Source organism: Alnus glutinosa, chromosome 1 (assembly GCF_958979055.1).
Source record: "Alnus glutinosa chromosome 1, dhAlnGlut1.1, whole genome shotgun sequence".
NCBI classification, from domain to species: Eukaryota; Viridiplantae; Streptophyta; class Magnoliopsida; order Fagales; family Betulaceae; genus Alnus; species Alnus glutinosa.
In genome coordinates this window covers 11,082,546-11,098,908 of record NC_084886.1, presented here as the reverse complement: position 1 = coordinate 11,098,908, position 16,363 = coordinate 11,082,546, and the positions used below count along the sequence as shown (strand labels likewise).

The 16,363-nt window shown below is 35.3% G+C and overlaps 1 pseudogene; it reads left to right on the top strand.

Moving 5' to 3' along the window:
- Positions 1-4,378: 4,378 nt before the first annotated feature.
- LOC133868609 (transcription factor FAMA-like) lies at positions 4,379-7,280 on the top strand (annotated as a pseudogene).
- The last annotated feature ends 9,083 nt before the right edge of the window (positions 7,281-16,363 follow it).

The window sequence follows — 16,363 nt, the reverse complement described above, 5'->3', positions numbered from 1 at the left end:
TAAACATTCCGATAATTCAACACTGTCATAATATCTCCAAATTTACAAATCCAAAAACCACCAAAATCCTCTAACCGGATACCCATTCGATCCAACCTCCATAGAGCCTAATCAAAATCTCAACAACACCACATAAACTCCATTTGGCTATCATATAGAAGGGATTCTCCGAATCAACTCCAATCAAGGGCCTAGGCACCCATAAGCATCAAAGGCCTAAAACCAACTCCAATGTCATTAAAATAACACTACGGGGACTTAATCAAAAATCCAACATCAACAATTATCAATCCAAAATCCAGATTTGAATCCCATCAAGAACACCCATTAAAACCACTCTCTCCATACATGGTCACTACAAGAGACTAACCAAACCATTCTACCAGTTTCAATTAGCATTAACCTCTACCACACAAACCCAAACAACAATCCAACACAATTAAATTCAATCTCTAATAATAAAATATAAACCAACATCATCACCCACTTGAAATTCAGAGTAATCTAACCAACACCACTACCTTAGTGAACTAAATCCTCAATAGTTAGTAATTTCAACATAAAAGAAGCAAGAAATCATTTGGCTTATTCACAGAAATCCCCAAAAATGAACTTTCTTAAATCATCAAATCCATAGTCCAAAATTCCATAACTCAAACCAACTAATATTAAACCGAACTCATTAAAAATCCACCACAAGACCATTCCCAAAATCACCTGCAACATCAAGGCAGTATTCAGCCAATAGGGGAACACGGGTTCTACCCAAAATCACACACATACATGATCAATTAACAAGGACCCAAACTACAACATCACAGCAACTGGCCAATCAAAGCACCCATCCAAAACACCCTATCACAGCAACCGTAACCACCATCACACAACCCAGCCGGACACCCAGAAAATCACTCTACAAAACCGAATTCATCAAAAACCTAACCCAAATCAATAATCAATTAAATTAAACTTTAATATAAGATTCACTCACCACAAGGATTTCCACAAAAATTCATCGGAAAAAGTCACCCCAAAAACCGCCGAAAAACCGCCCTCAATCACCATAAACATCTCCTAGCTCAACTGGCCGAAAAAGCTACCGGAAGTTAGCTCTGGGTCCACCGGAATCTGTTCCCTCCGACGACCCACTGAAAAACGCCACTGGCTCGACCGGAAATCACATCACAGGCCGCCGAGTCGTCTCTGGTTCGCCGGAGTTCGTAAATGGAGGATCGGGTTCAACGGGTTCTCGGGTCTCACAGTCACGGTTTCACCAGGAATCGTCGGGTTCAGCTCATGGGTCACGGGTCTCATGGGTTTGATGGGTTTCAACGCACAGATTTTTTGCCGGAAATTGAGTCTGGGTTCCGCCAGAAATCACTCTGCCTCGCCAAAAATCGTGTCCTCCAGCTCACGGATCCACCGGATCCCTTCTTCTCCACCTCTCTCTCGATCTCTCGGCCTCCTCTCTCTGTCTCCCTCTCAATCTTTGCTCTCTATCTATCGATCTCTCTCTCTTTCCCTCGATCCCTCACTCTCTCGTCTCTCCCTGTGTCTCTCGGGAAAAAGAAGAAAGGAAAAGAAACGAAGAAGGAAGAAGACGAAGAAAAGAGAGAGAAGAAGAAAATAATAAAAGAAGAAAATAACTTGCTGTGCAAGTTATAAGTTTTTTTTTTTTTTTTTTTTTTTTTCCAACTTGTTGCTTTAGTTACTTAACTTACTTAATAAGTTATTTTATTATTATTATTATTATTATAAAAAAAATATTGTGTCTAATAAAAATCTGGGGCATTACACCGAGCATGACTCTTCTCATCTAGATCGAAACGTTTAACCAGATCCTTAGCATACTTGGATTGAGAGATGAAAATGACTACAGAAGTTTGTTTGACTTGAGGATCAAGAAAGTAGTTCAACTCACCAATCATGCTCATCTCAAATTCCTGCTTCATCTCCTCAGAAAATTCATGGGCTAGGGAATCTAGAGTAGTTTCAAATATAATGTCATCAACATAGATTTGAGCAATGAGCTTGTGTGTACTTTGATTTCTGATGAACAAGGTCTGATCAGCCTGTCCCCTTGTAAACCCCTTGGCCAAAAGGTATGTAGTGAGACGCTCATACCAAGCACGAGGAGCCTGCTTAAGCCCATAAAGGGCTTTCTTTATCTTGTAGACATAATGGGGATGATGAGGATCTTGAAATCCTTTCGGTTGTTCTACATAAACTTCTTCTTGTAGGATGCCGTTCAAAAATGCACTCTTTACATCCATCTGATAAAGCTTGAATCCAAGATGGCAAGGGATGGAGATAAGAATTCTAATGGATTCTAACCTAGCAACCGGAGCAAAGGTTTCATCAAAGTCTATTCCCTCAATTTGAGTGTACCCATGGGCAACAAGTCGTGCTTTATTCTTGACCAATGTACCGTGCTCATCTGATTTATTCTTGAAAATTCACTTGGTCCCAATGATATTATGATCAACAGGTCGTGGAACCAGAGTCGATACATCATTTCTGGTAAACTGATGGAGCTCATCATGCATGGCCGAGATGCAGGGCTTCATCAATTTTCTTGGGCTCTGTCTGTGCAAGGTAGCAGCTGTAGGAAACTTAATTAGCTACTTCATTTGACGGCTGGATAACTCTGTTTCTTAGCTGACGCCCTTCTTCAATAGACCTAATGAGCTGCTGGGGGGATGATTGAGCTTCACCCATGACCGCTTAGGAAGATTTGTGGGATTATCCTCATCTTCAGAAGCACCGGCAGCAATATCAGAAGCTTCAGAAATAAGAAGAGATTCAGCTGGAGACATATCTGGAGAAGTCTTAATAACGTCAGTTGAAGGAATAGGCAGTTTAGCAGAAATGGGTTGATTTTCCTCCCCCTCGCTCAGTGCCTCAACTTGTTCTTCCTCAATTATAACATTAATTGATTCCATTACAGTCTCTGTTCTTTTATTGAAAACTCTGTAAGCACGACTATTTGTGGAGTACCCCAAGAATATGCCTTCATTACTTTTGGGATCAAATTTTCCAAGGTTCTCCCTACCACGAAGAATATAACATCTACTTCCAAAAGTTTTGAAGTACTTAACTGTTGGCTTCTTACCTCACTAAATTTCATAGGGAGTCTTGTTTGTTTCAACCCTCAGGTAGACTCTGTTGATAATATGGCAGGCAGTATTGACAGCTTCACCCCAAAAATGTTGAGCCAGTTTTTTTGAATGGATCATTACACGAGCCACCTCTTGAATCACCATGTTCTTTCTTTCTACAACTCAATTCTGCTGAGGGATTGTAGGAGAAGAAAATTCCTGCTTAATTCCATATGAAAGGCATAATTCTTCAAATTTGACATTCTCAAATTCCCTTCCATGATCGCTGCAGATCCTCATAATTTGGCAGTTTTGCTCAATTTGAATTTTCTTGAATAAATGTTGGGCTGCATCAAAAGCATCATATTTTTCCTGAAGAGGAATAGCCCAAGTATATCGAGAAAAATCATCGACTACCACTAATATATACTTTCTCCCACCTAGACTAGCAGTTCTAGTGGGGCCCATAAGATCCATATGCAGCAATTCTAAATTTCTGGAAGTAAGAATACCTGAGGTCTTCTTATGGGCTGCTCGAGTTTACTTCCCTAGCGGCAAGGACCACAAACTCTTTCTCCATTCTTCTTCATTTTAGACAGATCTTTGACAATGTCTTTGCTAGCAATCTTCAACATATCTGTGAAATTCAAATACCCCAATCTTTGATGCCACAGTTCACTAACATCTATGGTTGGCTTATTGCAAATAATTTGAGGATCAGAAGTAAGACTAGGAAGACCATAACAGTTGTCAGTAGTTCTATCTCCCTCCATAAGCCACTCGCCACTGCTGTCAAAGATATTACATTCCTTTTTGGAGAATTGAACCACCAAATCATTGTCACAGAATTGGCTGATGCTAAGAAGATTTGCTTTGAGCCATTCCACATACAAAGCTTCCTGAGATGCTCCAAGTCATGAAATATCGATAATCCCTTTTCCAATAACCTTGGATTGATTTCTATCTCCATAGGTGATTCTTCCTCCTTTACCCATCTGAACTTCTTTTAGTAGAGTCTTATCACATGTCATGTGTTTAGAGCAGTCACTATCCAAATACCACAAACAAGTATCAAGAATTTTTGAGGCAATATGAGCAACCAGACACAGATTATCCTCCTTCTTAACCCAGACTTGTTTGGAAGTTTTCTTCTTATTATTAGCCAAGACAGATCTTTTTTCATTAGGAGTGAAGTTTTCTAGCTTCTCACTAATAAGCTTAACTTAATCACTTAAGTTCTTGACTTGGTTCTCAAAACCTAGTTCACCTTCCCTAGGTACATGCGATCTATCCCAAGGTCTTTGAGAACGAATCTGGAAGCAATTAGCTAGGGCGGATATGACCACTAATGTCACAGTGATGACAAGTAGGGATGGAATTACAGCTTTTATAACTAGCCCATTTATCAAGTATTAAGACAAGCGAGGAAGTGGAGAGCCAACGGATGACTCACATTGCGGTCAGTGGCGGAGCCAGGATTTTGGTTTAGAGGGGGCAAATTTTTTTTTTTTTTTTTTTTAAAAAAAAAAAAACAAAAAATTGAACAAAATTAATTAAAAAAATTAAAAATTGTGGCTATCAAAATAAATAAATAATTCAAAAAAAAAATAATTATTGTTTAAAATATATAAATGTAACTTACGATTTATTGTTGTTAATACCTAAGCACCATTAACAACTGATACCGTTTTACTCCTATAGCTTTTCTTTGGGAGAGCCTTTGTTATTTGACACCGACGGTTCAACACCAATTCTTTTGCTTTTGTTATTGGTCAAAAATCAGAAAAAAAAATAAAAAATAAAAAATAAAAAAAATAAAAAAAATTGGTTCAGTTGATGATAAAAACAACATTGGCGTGAATAGAAGATGAAAAAAAGATAAAGGAGCGATTTTTAGAGAGAGAAGCTCTCACTTCTCTCTAAGGCGATATTTCGCACGACTGACTTCCCTTGTGCAGTTGTTTTCTCCATGGGAGGGAAGCTTCCCTCCCCGCCCCTTCACCATCATCACCTTCTCCCCATCCACCCACTCGCCCTTCTTCCCCATAAACTAATAAATCCGAGAGTTTTCTCTCAGCAACCCAAACCGGCTATGCCCCGGTTGATCTATTCCCGTGCCCGCTTTGCACCGGTTTTATCTTCTCCTTTTCCAGTTTTCTACTTGCTTTCCTCTAACCAGCAGTGTTTATTCGACCTATCCCCCATCTCCCACCATGTTTTAAGGTTTTGTGCGTTTGGTTTTTTGGACTTGGATCTTCTCACCTCCATCCTCTTTTTCAAGACATGCTCCTCGGCAACAGGTTCACCAGAGTCTCAGGAGTCCGCCGGTGGTCTTCTCCACCTCCATCGTCGCCTGGAGGTCGGCGCGTGCTTCCCACGCGCCCGAACGCTCCTCTTAACATCCGGCGCGTGGAGCTTTTGCCTGCCTCCTCCTCCACCTTCTGCTTTAGCCCCCGGCAGCTCCAAAAGATTCTGGCTCCCCTTGTTGTTGAGAGGCCGCCCTTGGGTGGCGCGTGGTTCTCACGCATCTCCAGGAACGACTCCCACCTTTCTTCAGAAGCTGTTGTTTGTGTTTTCTTTTTATGTATTTCTGGGCTTTGTTGTTTTGCTCCTCTCCCCTTGTGTACCCCTGTTTTTGTGTTTGGGTTCTAGTGAATCAATACACTTGCCAAATCATCTTTATTGGTGACCCTAGCTTTGTGGCATCCCTGCCTCGAGCTAATGGACTTGCATCTTTGGAAGCATTGCCCCCGCGTACTTTCATTCTTAGTTTTATTTTTGGGTTGCCCAGGCCCTGCTCTGTTTTTTATTTCCTGTTGTAATTGGTTCTCATGTATCTAAAAAAAAACATTGGCGTGAAATGTGAATGGGCTTATAGTTAGTAATTTTGATGAGGCTCACAATAATACCAAATCCCAGTTTTAGAAACACGGTCTAAATCATTCCTATTTTCCTATGCGGAAGCGCTGTTTCCACTTACATGACGCGTTTTGGATTATTTACGTGATGTTGGCATTAAATCTAAACGCAACGTTTTAGTAAAAAATCTAAAAGACTTGAGAAGAAGTCGTTGTCGTCTTCCTTCTTCTTTTAACCTAAATGTCTGAAACTCAGTAACTGTAAAACAAGAAAAATACAGAGACTCTCGCATGACGGCGTCGTCTTCCTCTGGAAAAAAATTTGCTCATAATGTCGATGCCCTTGATGAAGTGGCTGAGGGTGGGCAAACAAGACATCTGGAGAACTTTTACCGGGGATTAAAAAAAATATTGGGCGTTGAAGGGGGGAATTGGCCCCCTCTCGACCCCCCCCCCCCCCCCCTCCGCCCCTGATTGCGGTTGAAAGGAACAGAAGGAAGCAAATGAATGAACATCTTCGTGTCTTGAGATCCCTCATGCCCGGTTCATACGTGCAAAGAGTATATATTTAATTGTCACTTATCTCAAAAGTTTAAACTGATAGCTAGAAATGAATCATTGTATTTATATTCTAATCATGAGAAAGATTATGAAAGAAATACTATTTTTCTTTCTCAGGGGGATCAAGCTTCTATTATTGGGGGAGCCATTGAGTTTGTGAGGGAATTGGAGCAACTTCTGCAATGCTTAGAATCACAGAAGCGGAGAAGAATCTTTGGAGAAGGTCCAAGACAGGCTGATTCGTCTCTTGCAATCCAATAGCCTCAGGCGTCTCAGCCACAGCCACCATGCTTTCCTCCTATACCTATTCCAAATGATCAGTTCATGCTTGTGGACTTTGAGATCGAACTCCAAGAGGAGATAGCTGAGAACAAGTCTTGTTTGGCTGATGTGGAGGTGAAGCTTCTAGGGTTTGACGCCATGATCAAAATTCTTTCTAGAAGAAGACCAGGCCAGCTCATCAAAACCATCGCAGCGCTTGAAGATTTGTAGCTTAAAATCCTTCACACCAACATCACCACCATCGTACAAACTGTTCTCTATTCGTTCAATGTCAAGGTATATAACTTTTATAGAGCAATTTTATGTCAAAAACTACAATATTTTTTGGTTAAACTTTAATTGTGCTATATAAATGCATGGCGTACATGCGCGCAGGTTGCTAGTGAATCGAGGTTCACAGCTGAAGATATCGCGAGCTCGGTTCAACTGATATTCAGTTTTATCCCTCAAACAGCGCCATGTGATGTAATCTAGCTAAAGAAGGATGAGCTCCTTTCTATCTTCAATGCATGCCTAGCAAGCTACACTACAAAAAAATGTGGTATTCGCCACGTGTCTACAGTAGCCGTTACTGTAGCCACGTGGCCAAATAGCCATGTGTCATAACGAACACGTGGCTAAATGCAGTGAGAAAACATTTAGCCACGTGTATTAATTACAGGTGGCCAAATGGCCGCGTGTAATTAATACACGTGTCCAAATAGGCACGTGTACACGTGGCCAAATGACCACGTGGATTTCTACACGTACCCATACAGCCACGTGTACAAATCCACGTGGCCATTTAGCAACGTGTATAATTTCCACATTGCCAATTAGCCACGTGTATAGTAAGACACGTGGCTAAAATATTCATATTTTTTAATTTTTTTTAGGAATTAAAATATTTTTAAAATTTCAAATTTTAGTAACATGCTTTATGACCACGTTGCCATTTGCATGTTTTGGGGGGAAGGGTCGCGCCTCTGTTTTAAGTTTATCTTTGATTTTAATTTTTTAATTATTTTTTTCATTTCTTTTTAAAAGCCAAGGCGATTGCCTGGCTTCTCAATTTTTTTTTTCTTTTTTTTTTAGAAATCTCTCTCTCTCTCTCATCTCTCCTCTTTTCCTTCTTTTTTTTTTTTTCAACTCTCCCGATTTTCTTCTTTTTCCCAGCTCTCTCGTCTCTCCCCATTTTTCATCAAAAAAATTTCTCACTTTGTTTGTATTTTTTTCTCAGCAGACGACGACTCACCCCCACCCAGACACACGACTCGATCGCCAACACCCGGAGAAGAAGAAAAGTCGTCGATGATGGAGAAGAGGCCGGTCATTTATGGGTCCTTTTGATGGTGATTTTTGGTATTTTTGTTACTTTTTTTTTGGGTCCTTTTGTTAGTCGCCGGAGTAGTTGGTGTCTGTTGGTGTTTTTTGCTCATTCTTGGCCAACTGGGTATTTTTGGAGTGGGTATTTTCGTCGATCGGTGGCGTGGGTTTTCTCGCTGGATCTCGACGACATCGTCGACGACGAGTTGGACGAAGATCCAGAGCGGATCTCGCTGGATACACCGGTCCTTTCTCCGGATCCAGTGAGATATACGTACATATACGTATATCGTATACAATATTAGGAAGGAAAAAAACAAAAACAAAAACAAAAAAACTTTTTTTTTAAGCAAAAATACTGATTTTGGCGACGTGTGTTAAGAATACGTAGCAAAAAAAAAAAAAAAAAATTCCATTTTTTTTTAAAAAAAGAAAAGAAAAGAAAAGAAAAATACATTTAGCCATGTGTATAAAATACACTTTACTAACTGCACATTTAGTAACATCCAGATTAACCACGTGAGACCCACGCGGCTAACTGCACGTGGCCAGCAATTAGCAACGCGTATGACCCTCATACACGTGGTTAACTGTATATAGCTATATGGATTTGATGATCAGTGATTCAGTGGCCTCTTTCTTTTAGAATATTCTCTATTTTTACTCTAAAAACAAAATTAATTTGTACTCCTCTAGTCTTGGTGATGAATATTAATTAATTACTCAGATCTCTCTCTCTCGATCTATTCCTTAGAATATTATCAAATATTTTGGTAAATAATTAATAATCTTGAGTTTCATAGACAATATTTTTTTTTTAAGATAATGTAAGTCCATGATTTTTATAAACTTTGTTTACTATCACACATTCTCCACGACATAAAGATATGTCATGATAAAGTATATATATATACTCAAGGATATCTCTATGCATTTATGGGAAAAGATTTTTGCACAACATAAAACACATAGGGTGGGACCCATGTGGTGGGTCACCTTATTGTGCACCAATCACGACTCATGCATGTATAATGTTTTCTTTTATGGATTGCCCTTTTTTTCCTTCTCCTTGAAGGAATTAATACGTACTCAATAGATCTTGATCACAAATCGGTTCTTCTCAGTATTTAATTTAAGTCATCAAAGGAGACATATATATAATAATCTATCGCATGTGAATCTACATGTGGATTCTGAGCCAATATTATATATATGCAACCATATATGCATGAATTAGGTATAAAGATTCAACCCAATATCCCCATTCTTAACATTTAAGCTTCTTGAGAAGAGATATTGATTTACTTCAATGATAAGGCTTTGGTGTTGTCCTTTTTTCTATAGTTTAGATGTAACTTCGATCCCACATGCACCCTCTATCTCAATCTCTCTTGGTTTGTGTGTGATATTAATTTGTGGGGAAGGGTTCCAGTGAAGGAGCTGTGCAGACAATTTCTGGCATGGTGTTTGTGTGAATTAAATGATTTGAATGTATATGTGGAAGGTCAACGAGGCCTTGTACCTGCATCTTGCCCACCATGGGTCGTTGACTTGTCAGAAATGACAAATTTTGTAGTATTAGGCTGCATGCAATCAGATGATGCCATGCTTCAAAGGGTCCCCTAGCTAGGCATTCTCTCTTCTGTACGTGTTCAATCGTGCTTGCCTAGTTGACCTCGTTCATGTCGGGGGCTGACCCATGTGGGAGGGATTTGGGTTTCTCAGAGCCAGAGAAAACCAGCTGCTTGCTCTTGCAGCGTCAAACTCAAAAATGAAAATGGTCTCACTCTTCTTACCATTGGTCAAATAGCTTGCATGAACAGTCCACATCAAGTGCTTTTGAAATAGCTAGTATATTTGTTACAAAAGGGACATTAATTGATGATAATTTTGCTGACATTGACGTATATGCAAGGGCAATTAAAAAAAAAACAAAAAAATTACTTGCTAAACGTGGAATGAATTTCATTTGAAAAGCATTAGAGTTCAACATTCTTTTGTTTGATTTGTATATTGAGTGTGTTAAAGATTTTTTTTTTTTTTTTTTGGATGAATGGGTATTTTATTAAAAAACAAACACTTACAACATACTTCAGCAATTTCACTAGATCAACAACTAACACATGCAATAGCTAGCAACCAAAGCAACTACCACCATCATGTATACCAGAAAGCCAATTCATCAATTAACAATCAAACTCTACAAAGCACCAAGCATATCCCTACGCAATATCTATATTAATGCAGCAGCATTTCTAGTACTGCAACAAAGCAGATTCATTGGCAGCCTCCAACAGTCCAACTCAATCAGAGATCTAAATTTCCTTGTGTCTTTTTAAATACACCTTTAACCATAACTCAAGCTCTAACTTTCCAAATAATATATTGCAGAATTTTCTCTTCTGTTTTGAGCTCGTTCAATTCCCATGTTTTAATTCATTTTTCTGCCTCCAACTATGGTACACTGTCGCACTCCAATTGAGTTTACACAAACAACCCTCAACTTCTTAGTACTCTTCAAAGCTTTTAATCCCCGATTGGCGATTGATAATATCATCACATTCCGCATAAGGATCTACTATTAAGCACTTCCTTCCATATTCTACGTGCTATGTACCTTCAATGCAACTTCTATAAAATAAACACATTATGTAACGACCCAGGCCTGAGGGACCCGGTTTGTTAACTTCAAGCCCGGCCCTCAGAGGTGTAAAGATTACCTATTTAGAATCTAGAGCACTTGTGACCACTATAATGCATACCTTGAGAAAACAATACATACATCCTTCTTTTCTTTTTCTTTTTTTAAATGTGCCTGAGACACACTTTGACAATATCACATCGATGCAACAAAAGTAACTTAAATGAATGTCATAATCCCCCCAAAAAACCTAAGCATCCCAACCACCTATAACAATCGTCATGAGACTTGAAAATGCAAATAAAGTCAGGGGCGAGCAAAAGGCTCAATAAGTAATATTCACAACCGAGTTAAAACGGTTGAGGTTGTGACCTTATGAAATAAAGTAACATTAAAATATGAACTTGATACTTAAGCATATAACATAAAATAATTACTTGAGTTAATTAATCCCCCCAGAAAACCTAAGCATCCCAGCCACTTATAACTAGGAGTGTAAACGAGCTGAGCTACTCGTAAGCTTACTCAAGATCGGCTTAAATAAACTCGATTCGTACTCGAATTGATTATTAAATGAGCTACTCGTGAACACAAAAATCAAACTCGATTATTAAACGATACAAACTCGTGTAAACTCGGCTCGACTCGACTAAAGTTCGTGAACCCGCTCATATAAGGATCGACTCGTTATTTAAGGCTTGACTCGTGTATATATATATATATATATATTAATGAATAATATACTATGTGTATTATGTAAGCATAAATTAAGTAACAAATAATAAAAGTTATTAGTCAATATTTATTAATTGGTCATATGTATATAAAATAGTAAAAGTGAATAATATCAATAATTAATTGTTAGTCATATGATATAATGACAATCTAGATACTTAATCAAATTATTCATGTAATATAATAGGATTATAATTTATAGGACTATATGATCATATAATAATATAACATTGTACCATACTACCATATGACATGTAAATATAAAATATGCAATCACTTTATTATATGTTATGAGTATTATCATTAAATATTTAATAATCATTACATACGGATTGTTATATCATGTTAATATTTTAAATATACTATCATATGAATCATATGATAATACTTAGATCATATAATCATATAATATTAATATTATTAGTAGGTAGTTATGAATTATGATAAATTTTATAATTATGATTTATGACTCATAAATTTATAATGATCATACTTAATTATTTATTATAGATTCATAGATAATTTCATAAATCAAGTGATATGATATGATTCATAATTCATAATCATAAATATATATATATACATATTAGTAACATATATAATTATAGCTAAATAGTGTCATATATGATGTAGTATGCAAATTTATACTAATTTAATGGTTTCGTATTTAGATACTTAGTTAGATACACTCATACACTTAATGAATATGATTTATGATTTTAAGTATTTAATAATTATTAGTAATATTTAGATGCAATGACTATGTATATAGATTACATATGTAAATTACGGTAAGTATGAATTCACATTATTAATATGATATAATGACACTTATGAAACTTAATCATATTATTCATATATAATAATAATGTGATTCATAAAATCCCAAATTAAGTTATTAGAATTGGAATTACTTACATATTAATTATAATCACAATTCACAAGTTATGAATTATCAGTATAATTTAGATCATATGATTTAACATTGTGTTATGTAACCGTTAAATATGATCTAATTAGTATTATCAATCGACTTTAAAAAAAAAAAGTATTATATATATATATATATATATATATGACCATATGATAATATAATAATTATCATTGTAAAACATTGTTAATGTTTCAACTTAATATAAGTTAATTTTTATATTGACTATTAATTTATTTTTTTAAATGCCAAAAATTGAATGATAATACTTTTTTAATCGAGATCATATGATAGTGCTTAGATTATATGAAAACATCATTATAATTAATATGATTTATATCTATCTATATTTATTTATTAAGTATGTAAGTATTGACTAAATCCACATCACATATAAGTATTGTAATCTTATAATTATAATTTATAAAAGATCTTGAAAAATTTATGTTTCATTTCAATCTCCTCAAGCATGAATTCCCGGCTCCGCCATTATGGGCGTTACCAACATACCATGGTAGCACCTACCCTCAAGAGTCAAGATCAATTGAGCTTGTTATTTTTATTGCTTCACAAGCTTTTGCCATCTGTGCCAAATGCATACTTTCACAACATATTAGATAATAGATATATATTCATAATTCATTAGTGGTATTGTCTAGTTTGAATTTTTCATATATATATATATATATATATATATATATATATATATATATATATATATATATATATATATATATTAATTATCTTCTTTTATAATTCGTCAATATTTTCAGAATAATAGAATTTTTATTTTATGAATTTCAGTTTTCCTATTCTCCATACGACGTCATTTTTATAAAATTGTTATCAATCACTAATATATAAATAAAAATTAAATTACAAACAAAAGTTGTTTTTCCTTAAATTTATTTTTTTTATCCTAACACGTGCAATTTGCACATTATTTGAACTTTCGTGATTTAATTATTATTTTTTTATGCTGAAGTCAATAATTTTGAATTGTGAAATGGGCCGAGCTCGAGCTTGAGCTCGAACAATATATTTTCCTATGCGAGCCGGTCTCGCACAGGATTTTTCAGCTCGTGTCGTGCTCGAGCTTTACAGTTACTTAAACGAGCTGATCCCGGACAGGCAATACCTGCTCAGGATCGGCTCGTTTACACCCCTACCTATAACAATCGTCATGAGACCTGAAAATGCAAATAAAGTAAGGGCGAGCGAAAGGCTCAGTAAGTAATATTTCCAACCGAGTTAAAATGGTTGAGGTTGTGACCTTATGAAATAAAGTAACATTAAAATATGAAGTTGATACTTAAGCATATAACATAAAATAATTATTCGAGTTAATTAAACTCCATTTTTTGCTCTTAAAACATTTTTCTTAGTTTTACTAAACAAAACATATGTTTAGTTCATAAATCAAATTCTTTCATCAAGCTTGATGTAAATACATGATTCTTGAACGAGTAAAAACTTATCTTTTCACTTGTCATTTATGACCTCGCATACTATTACACTCTGTACGCATGGGATTGTGCGATCCAACCTTCGAGGATCTGGTAACACCTATAGCTGGGGGTACCCTGGTCATTTGATTAACTTATTGGAAAATTTTATTCATTTGGGAAAAATTACTAAAATATAAGCTTTCCTCATTTGAAATCATTATTTTGATACTAAGCATTTTTACCTACTCTTAAGTGATAACTTAGTTATAAATCATTCTGATGAAATAGACTTTTAAATCATATGATGACATTTAAAAAAGGAAGATAAAGCACTGACAAATTAAGATAAATGTCATAATGAGCACATGTCATTAAAATATTAAGGTAAAAATGAAACATTACTTTGCAGGTTAATTAAACTTTCAAAAGTAATCCATCCTAACATGTATAATACGAAATTGATAATCTTTGGAATTGAAATGCATTTGGAAGGAGTAAGGAGTACCACTTACCTCGATACTGCACTAAAAGGTACGCGACAATTGCTAAAATCTGAACAATAAGGTTCACCTAAGTTAGCCCTATGCTAGGCACACAAATCCATACTAGAAGTCGGTCCTAAATCCTAATTTACCTGACATTTCTGATATTTACCCCATTATTAAAAAGGTTTTCTTCTAAGAAATAAGGTAAGGAATAAATCCGATAATTTCTTCCCTCATTTTTCTTTATTTTTTTGAAAAGTATCATATTCTATTCTAACTTATTTTGTTAATATTTTCATACTTTTGAATAAAGAAACCAAAATAGAGTTAATATTGCAATATCATTTTTATTTTTTATTTTTTTTAAAAAAATGATTTAGTTATTCTCCAAAAGTCTCAAAATTGTTTTAATGGGGGGTATGGATCAGAAATGGCTCATTTGGACCTTCTTCTAAATAGGTTAACCAACTAAGACCCATAACTCATTAAATAGGCCTAACTAGAGTTTTACACTTAGTCACTTGGCCCATTGGCCCAAAACACATATAAGACTACTCACTTAATAAATTTTGGATCAAACACCCACTTAAACATATCATTAAATTTTTTTTTTCAGATTTAACTCAAAGCCTTTCTTGAAGCCATATATGAGAAATAACGTATTTTCATAAAATAGTTTTAACATCACTTTAAGTGTTAATGTTTATAAATATTTTATCATTCAAAAGAACTATACTATAAGATTTTTCTTTTTATTTTGTAATAGAAGTTTACTAAAATCCATACTCTTTGCTCATTTTTAAAATCATTTTTCACATCAATATACAACTATGGACTTATGGTATGAGATCCTAGGTCATTTCCATGAATAACATTATTAAATGGTCATTGCGGAGTTTTCACTTTTTAAGAAAAATGTATTTTCTACAAAGATATAAGCATATTTTGCAAACATACACTTAAGAGATTTCTTTTTTTCTTTTTCTTTTTTTTTCTTTTGGTTATAAACTCTCATCTTACAAAATCATGCATTTTGGTTACTAAATGATTTCACAAGTTTTTATAAGAAAATGGTTGGGTTTCTAAACACTTGCTTTTGGCAACCTAACAAAACATATGGTCATTTAATAAAAGCATCAAAGTCATACTTTTATGGCTCACATGGATTTATTTCAATACTTTGTAAAAAAAACCACATATAGGTTTAAGCATAATATACATGTTTTCCATGGAATAGGTAATTAATACATAATCTCATGAATATCCATGGGTTTAATGCTACATGAAATTATTTTCCTATTTAGTAACAACAACAAAATCATTCTCTCATGTGTTCAAATGAGTTTTGCATCATCTAAATAACTTCTATAAAACATTTTAAGCATATCATATAATGAAGATTTTGAAAGAAAGAAATGATGGGTTGCTTACAATGATGTGATTTTGTAGAAGATGTGGACTTGACGAAGCTCTCCACATACCAAGTAGTGTGGTATATTATGGAATAGTAGGTGGTAACAAGTGTTTTGAGTTCATGGAGGCATGGGTACTTGGATTGGTTGAGTGAGGACTTGAAGGGAGTTGAGAGGAGATGAAAAAAAATGGGAGAATGAGGGGGAGAATGGGGGCTGCCGTGTGCGATTGGGGAGGGGTGACAAATAAAAAAAAATGGGGTGTAAGATCAACCCCATAAAAGTAGCTATGTCATCAATCCATAGACTTGCGTTTCAAACTAAAGGGTTATGGGGTTGTTCCATACTTTGAAATCCAATGGTTAAAGGTTGGTATAAGCTTGTCTTGAAATCTAAGAGATAATATAGTGTAAAGTTATTTTTACAAAATCTAGGTGGTCAATAGCATGTAAAGTTTCATAAACTAAGGGTTAAAACAATGCAAAGTTTCTTTTTCTCAATTCTAGGTGGTTGATAGTAAGTTTTATCTTGAAGTCTAATACTTAAAAAAGAGAAATGATTTTTGCACATCCTTTGTACATCACTTTTCTAAATCAATCATTGGATT